This window comes from Zosterops lateralis (assembly GCF_965231275.1).
Source record: "Zosterops lateralis genome assembly, chromosome: 13".
Lineage (NCBI taxonomy): Eukaryota > Metazoa > Chordata > Aves > Passeriformes > Zosteropidae > Zosterops > Zosterops lateralis.
In genome coordinates, this window is record NC_139773.1 from 1,964,686 (window position 1) to 1,971,935 (window position 7,250).

The following is a 7,250-nucleotide window of genomic DNA, read 5'->3' on the forward strand; positions in this document are numbered from 1 at the left end:
GCCCCGCAGCGCCGCCGCTTCCGCTTCCCGGCCGGGTTAAACCCGCCCTGGGGGACGGGCCGGGGTGAAACCCGCCTCAGAGACAGGCGCGGAGTTAAACCCGCCTCAGAGGGGCGGCACGGGGTTAAACCCGCCTCAGAGACAGGCGCGGAGTTAAACCCGCCTCAGAGGGGCGGCACGGGGTTAAACCCGCCTCAGAGACAGGCGCGGAGTTAAACCCGCCTCAGAGGGGCGGCACGGGGTTAAACCCGCCTCAGAGACAGGCGCGGAGTTAAACCCGCCTCAGAGGAGGCGGCCGAGATGAAACCCTCCTTAGAGGGACGGGCCGGGGTTAAACCCGCCTCAGAGGGACGGCTTGGGGTTAAACCTGGCTGAGAGGGTCGGCACAGGGCTAAACGCACCTCAGAGGGCCGGGCCGGGGTTAAACCCGCCTCAGGGCCGGCACGGGGCGGGCCCGGGCTAAACCCTCCTGAGAGGTCCGGGCCGGGCCGGGGTTAAACGGACTGGAAGGAGTGTGAGAGGTGGTAGCGCTCACCGTCCGCCTCACCCTGTCCCTCCTCACCGCCACCATCCTCACCCTCAGCACGGCTTCCTCCCCGCAGTGGGCAGGGTCAGCCTCACCTTCCCCACAGCCTTCCTCGCCAGGGCCTTCCTCCTCGCCATGGCCTTCCTCACCAGAGTCTGCCCCCAACATGGTCAGCCTCTCCCTCAGCATGGTCTTCTTCCCTTCTTCATCTGCCTCACCGTGGTCTTCCCCACCATGTCATCCTCACCATGAGGACCCCCCAGTGACGACCCTCACCAGGCCTTCCTCCCTGTGCTGACCCTCTCATGGTCTTCTTGCGGTGGCCCACGGACATCAGAGAGAGCTCCACACACATATCATTTCCAACCCTTTATTTACTCATCAGGCACTCATTAGGGCCAGCACTTTTATCCCCAGGTGACATTGGCATCACCGCCCTCCTTGTGGCTCCACTCTGCTGGGGTGGAAGGGGCTGGAGATTCCACCACTGTGGTGGCCACAGGGATCCCAGCTGAGTGACTGTCCCACGTGGCTCCTCCACAGCCAGGGTTCCAGGTGTGGACATGGATGGAGCAGACAGAGCTCCTCTTCTCTCCCACAGGCTGAGGCCACCTCAGATGGGCTCAGTCCCCCCGGAGCCCTTCAGGATGGGCTTGTGCTGACCACCTGTGATCTCCAGCCCTGAAGATGGAGCCTGGACATCTCCTCTGGAGGCTGTGTGGGTGGCCACCTCCCCTGTCGGCAGCTCGGAGCCCCCCTTGGCTCAGTCCCAGTGCCATGTGGCAGGATCACGGTGCGGGCACGGCGGGCTGGATGCGGTGCCAGCGCTCCAACTCCATCGGTGCCTGGCTGCACATGTCCCTCCAGTGCGGCACCCCCAGCCCCACCTGGACACTGCCCAGCATGGAGCCACGGGCATGGAGCCGAGCCTGGGGCAGCACAGGGCACAGGGACACGGCTGGTGGCCTTCCCTCCTCCCCACAGGAGCCGTCCCACCCCAGAACCAGCTCCTGTGGGGGCTGAGCCCGCGGGTGTGGGAGCACAGGTGAGCCAGGTCACCTCCTCAGCCATGGTCACCTCACCTGCATGACAATGAACTCCAAGGCCAGCTCCTGCTGCTGGATGTCCCCAGCGGGGACGTTGAAGAGGAAAGGTGTGTTCCACACGGGGTTGTAGCCACTGACGGACTTGGTCTCCTTGGTGTCGATGATGTGGCCATCATGGTGGAGGTGGACGATGACATAGTGACCTGGGAATGGAGACAGAGCCCTGGAGAGAGGGACACACACCAGGGAGGAAGGCTGGCAGCTCCCAGGTGGTGCCTGGGGGCTGCAGGACCCCCGTGGGGCGCTGTGGAGCTGTGGGGAGAGCACAGAGCTCCTGAGGTTTCACCTGTCCCTCCCTTCTGGAGAGCAGGGACCTCCAAAGTCAGCTCATATCCCTGCCCATATCCCAGAGAGGAGGGAGAGCCAGAGGTGACAACAGCCAGCAGGACAGAAAGCCACATGCTAATTCTGGACCATAAATAAATATATTTCAAGCACTTTGGGGCCATATTGGAGATACCTCGATCTGTATTACGATCTCTCTGCTCATTTTCATCCAGTCATAGAATCACAGAATGTTTTGGATTGGAAGGAACCCCAAAGTTCATCTCATTCCAACCCTCCCCCGTGCTTGGAAGAAAGAAGTTTGAGAGGGAGTAAGAGAAGCAAAAGGAGGGGAAGCCATTCCCCGTGCCCACCTGGACACGTCCTGCTCCCCGTGCCCTACCTGGGGTGCCCGGCACGCGGGACAGCCGGCCCAGGGCCTCTGCCTTGCGCAGCAGCACCTTGACACGCCCGGCCGCAGCCTGGTGCTGCAGCAGCAGCAGGAGCTGGCCCGCGGGCCTGGGGGGTGAGGAGGGCCTGCTGCAGCTCAGGCCGTGGGCACTGTGGTGCTGGAACGGGAGGAGAGAGCAGAACACGCTGTGAAACCTCCTCTGACCTCGCCATGTCCTTCCACCTCTAGCCTCACCCAGCCCTTCCACCTCTGACCTCATCCAATTCTTCCATCTCCAACTTCATCCAGTCCTTCCACCCCTGACTTCACCCAGCCCTTCCAGCCCAGTGATGCTCATCCTCCAGCAGGTCAGGGATGGGGAAGAATGAGAGAACAAGGTGGGTTTGATGCTTGCCATCACTGCAGGGATGGTGCCAGCTCTGTGTTTGCCCCTTCCACCCCAGCACTCCCTGAGGATGAGGTGCTGGGCCCCGAATGAGGCACTGCCCCGGACTTGCACTGCCAGGGACACACCACGGGGTTCCTGGTGGTGCTTGGAGGAGGCTCTGCCTCTGCCTGTGGAGTTCTAGGGCTCTGAGATCAGGCGAAACTCAGCCCAAGGACTGAGACCGCCCCCGTGCTGACCTTGCCGAGCTTGGTTTTGGTGCTCGCCAGCTCCCAGGAGTAGCTGGAGGGGGCGCGGGGGTCCCAGGAGGCCTCGGCGCAGGGGAACAGGACCTCGCCCACGAAGGAATCCTGGAGGCTCCGTGACCTGGCGTAGACAGCAAAGCGCAGCGTGCAGCTGCCCAGCTCCTCCGGGCCGTAGGGGCCGAACCGGCACCGGCTGGGCTCCCGGCGGGCGGGGCGGAGGCTCCTGCGGCGCACGGACACGCGGCGGGACAGCGGCGGCACCAGGGACACCTTGACGCGGGAGCCCCGGTGGCCCTGGGGCAGGTGCGAGACGCCGAGGATGGTGACAGTGAGGGTGGCCTCGGGCGGGGAGTAGCGCAGCTCGCAGTGCAGCCGGGGACGCTGCCCGGAGCGCGGTGGGGACCCCGGGGCGGCGGGGACCAGCGGGCTCTGCTCGCTGCGGAGGAGTTGGGTGCCGGCGATGGTGCAGCGGCGCTGCCACAGCCCCGTCGGCTGCGGGAGGAAGAGGAGGGTGGGCAGGGACTCTCTGCCGTGCGGCGAGCCCCCGCGGGATGCCGGCGATGCCGGGGAGATCTCCTTTGCCCGGTCACCCGGCGCCTCTGCCGTGACCTCCTCGCGGCGCTGCTGGACGAGCACCGGCACCGTGGCCGCGGGCAGAGCCGCCCCCAGCTCCACTCGCTGCCGGCCCAGGGGGCGGCCCGGGCGCCGGCGGTGCCACCAGCACATGGCACAGCCCAGGAGGACGCCGAGGCAGAGGAGGGACAGCCCCGCGCCGAGGGAAAGCTGCAGGTGCGCTGGGGAGAGAGATGGGCACCGTTAGCGGGATCTCCGCGGGGCTCTGCCGGCGCGGCTCTCCCCGGGTGCTGCTGGAGCGGCTGGGACGGGCTGGGTGCCCCCTCGCTCTCTGTAAACGGGATTGAGCTGGAACACCCCAAAGCCAGCAAGGTGGGACAGGAGGCGGCGGCGCCGCGCTCGGGCAGCCTGACACGGGCCCGGGGCTAAAGCAAACCCGGCCTCACCCCGGCAGTGATAAGGGCTGTGTAAAGAGGACCGTTATCAGCGCCGCTGCCAGGCTGACACAGCTCGGGCACGATCGGGACGGTGGTGGGGGCTCAGAGAGTGTGCGGGGGAGTGGGGGCACCTGCGAGAGGGGATTTGGGGTGGATTCAAAGCGGCAGCGGCCCCTGAGCGCTGGGACAAGCCAAGCCCGGTCCCAAAAGAGGGAACCTCCTCCCTGACCTGTGATGGGCTGAAGTTTGTCCCTCCCTGCAGGGATGCCCGCAGGGTTTCGGGTTCCCTGTGCATCCCTGCACGCTGGGCATTTAGGGAGCAGGGAAGTAATTTCTGGACATCAGGGCTGAAGCTGCTTTGGAATTTAGTTCCTGGGTTTCAGAGTGGCATCTGTGCGGATGTGCTGGCAGAAAACCTCCCCGTGCCCAGGGCTGGCTTCGCTTCCAGCACTGGAGGGCAGGATTGAGAACTGGGCCGGGACAAAGCCGTGCCAGAGCCTGGGCCGGGTCCCGTGAAGGGATGGGGATGTTGGAAGGAGAAAAGCAGGCATTGTCTCACCCCGCGGGGCCGGGCCCCCCTGCCCAGGTGCCTTAATCCGCGCCGGGCTCTCCTCAGCCCTTTGTTGTTTGTTCGGGAGCCAGGTCGTGGCTGGGATGAGCTGAATGGCGGCATTTAGGAAGGGATGGACGGGAGGGGAATTTCCCTCCAGGGATTATATTCCAGCCCAAACAGTTCCTGCCGATGCTCGCGGGAGAGCGAGTTGGGAGGGCCGGAGCGTGTCCAGCCCGGGCACACGGACACGCGGGGACCTGCAGGGCTGGGAACGCGCTCCGGACCTTTGGGACGCCGCTTCGGGGTGCCGGGCTGGAGGATCCCGTGTGGGGCCCAGCTCCACCGGGCAGGGAGGGGCTGCAGGGCCTGGGGTGAGCACCGCGGAGCCGCTTCTCAGCTGAGCAGATCCCTCTCCAGTACCGGTGGACAAACGCCGCAGGAGCCCCACCTTACCTGCTCCGGGCATCGCCAGGGCCCAGCGAGTCCTTGAGCCGCCCCAGCCGCGCTCCCAAGGGGAAAAGCCGGGGCTGGGAGAAGCCGGAGGCAGGAGGGGTGGGCAGGACGGCAGGGGAGGTGCGGGCAGAGGCTGGGATAGGCTGGGAGCGGAGCCCGGCTGCTCTCCCCGCCTGGGGAGCTCACCTGCAGCCGGGGCATGAGCGAAGGGCACAGGTTCTGGTTCCGCGGGGTGAGCTCGCGGGGAGGATGAGGAAGGTCCAGGGCTCCATCCCCGCCCCGGCACCCGGCCAAGGCAAATGCGGGCACGGGGCATCGGCAGGGCCGGTTCGGGAGGGCCCGGGAACGGCTCCCCGGCCGCTGCCGGACTGGTTCAATGACTGGGAAAACAGCGTCGGGCGCTGCGCAAACAGCCAAGCTGTGGAGAGGCTTTCAATGCGCTTTTTGTGGGGAGCAGATGGTGACAGAGGAGGGATTTGGGGATAGGGGCGGGGACAGCTCCAGCGACACCCGGGACAGGCGATCGCGGGCGGTTCCCGTCAGAATCCAGCCTGGAAGCGCCACGGATCCATCCAGCCAGCTGGGCCCAGCTCCAACCTGGGAGCTCAGGGGCCCTGCAAGGACACACGGGAATATCTGGGAATTCTTTAACACCTCAGGGAGCCAGCCGGGGGCACAAAGCAGGCGCGGGGGTCACGGTGTGAAGAGGTAGAAGTTTATTGGAATATAAACATTCAGATAACCTGTAAGATAGAAAAAACCCAACAACAACATATACAGACACTTGTTGGAAGGAGACGTTGAGGTATTTATCCACCGCCTAGGCTATCACATTTGTTTTTATTTAGTTATTTTATTATTTTTTTTTCTCTTTTAAATAGGTAAGAAAACTAGTTAGCAAGGCTGCTGCAGCTGTTTGGAGAGAACATCTGATTGCAGTCCCCTGGGAACGTTCCCGTTCGCCGCGGGAGCCTCTCCTCATCCCACCCTCCCTCCGTGCCCCCCCGCAGCCCCGGGAGCAGGCTCGGCTCGCTTTTTTCCCCCTGGAAGCGCGGGGGGGGGGGCAAGCTGGGGGCTGGCCGAGGGGTTTTGGCTGGTGTGTGGAGCTGGGGGGAGGATGGAGCGACGCTGCAAAGCGGAGCACTGCCCTCGGGAACGTCCTGCTGGCAGCACCAAACCCTGAGTACTACACGGGGCCGGGGCGGCCCCCGCTCAGCCTCCCCCGCTCTGCTGCTGGTTTCCAGCACCCCCAACCCAAAGCCTGGCAGCTCAGCAGGAGACCCGCAGCTCAGGCTGCCAGGGCCAAAGCCAGGCCGAGGGAAAGGGTTAACTCTTCACAGTCTGGATGGTCCTTGTCACCCCGGGCTGGGAAAAGGACCGGTTTATTGTTGCAGCTTATTTAACTGAGGTATCTGTTTACGCTTCCCGACCTGATTCTTTCCCTGAATTGGATACAAAACAATCTGTTAGTCCCTGGCTAGTTCCAGTCTAGGTTGAGTAAAGCTTATAAACATTAATACTCTAGTAGTGTCCAAGCAGTTCAGTGATTCGAGTGCCTTTCTGTGCAAGAAAACACAACGTTAGCAAGTGAGACAAAGCAACCCCACCCCAGAGCAGCCTCTGCTCCCAGGGCCGGGGAGCAGAGCAGACGGAAAAGCAGAAAGTGCCCCAGTCCCACTCAGAGGAAACAGCCCCAAGCCCACCCCGAATAAAATTTAAAAAAAAGAAAAAAAAAAAAAAAAAAAAAAGGGGAAAAAATAATCTGATAAGAGTCCCAGCAGCTGGAAAACTCTCTGGGAGTCTGCGAGGATGAAATGCCACAGAGCCTGCAGGTCAGCCCAGCTCCCTCTGGAAGCAGCTGGCTGGGACACCCGGGAGCAGCATCCTCCCAGGACATGTGCATTCCCTCCTCCTGATCCCAGAAAGTTCTTGGGACTGCAGGGGACAGGGTGACCCCACCACAGTGTTCAAACCAGCATGAGGACAGAGCCCTGAGCTGGGAAAAGTGAGGACAACACCCAGATCCATGGGCCAGGATCACTCCTGCCCTGTTCTCCCACTGTCCTGCCCTGCACATGTCCTGGGATGATGCTGCAGCTCGGCTCCCGCAGGGTGGGGAAGCCACTGCTCCTCTGCTCAGCCTTGTTTGAACTCCCTGTCTTTGGTGATCCATTAGAAAGCGAACACAAATAAAAGCAAACACAAAAGTCAGCAAACCCACCTACAAAAACCCCCAAGCGATAGGATATGCCAATACTTCCTGAAGAGGTTAAAAAAAATATCAACCCAACACAAA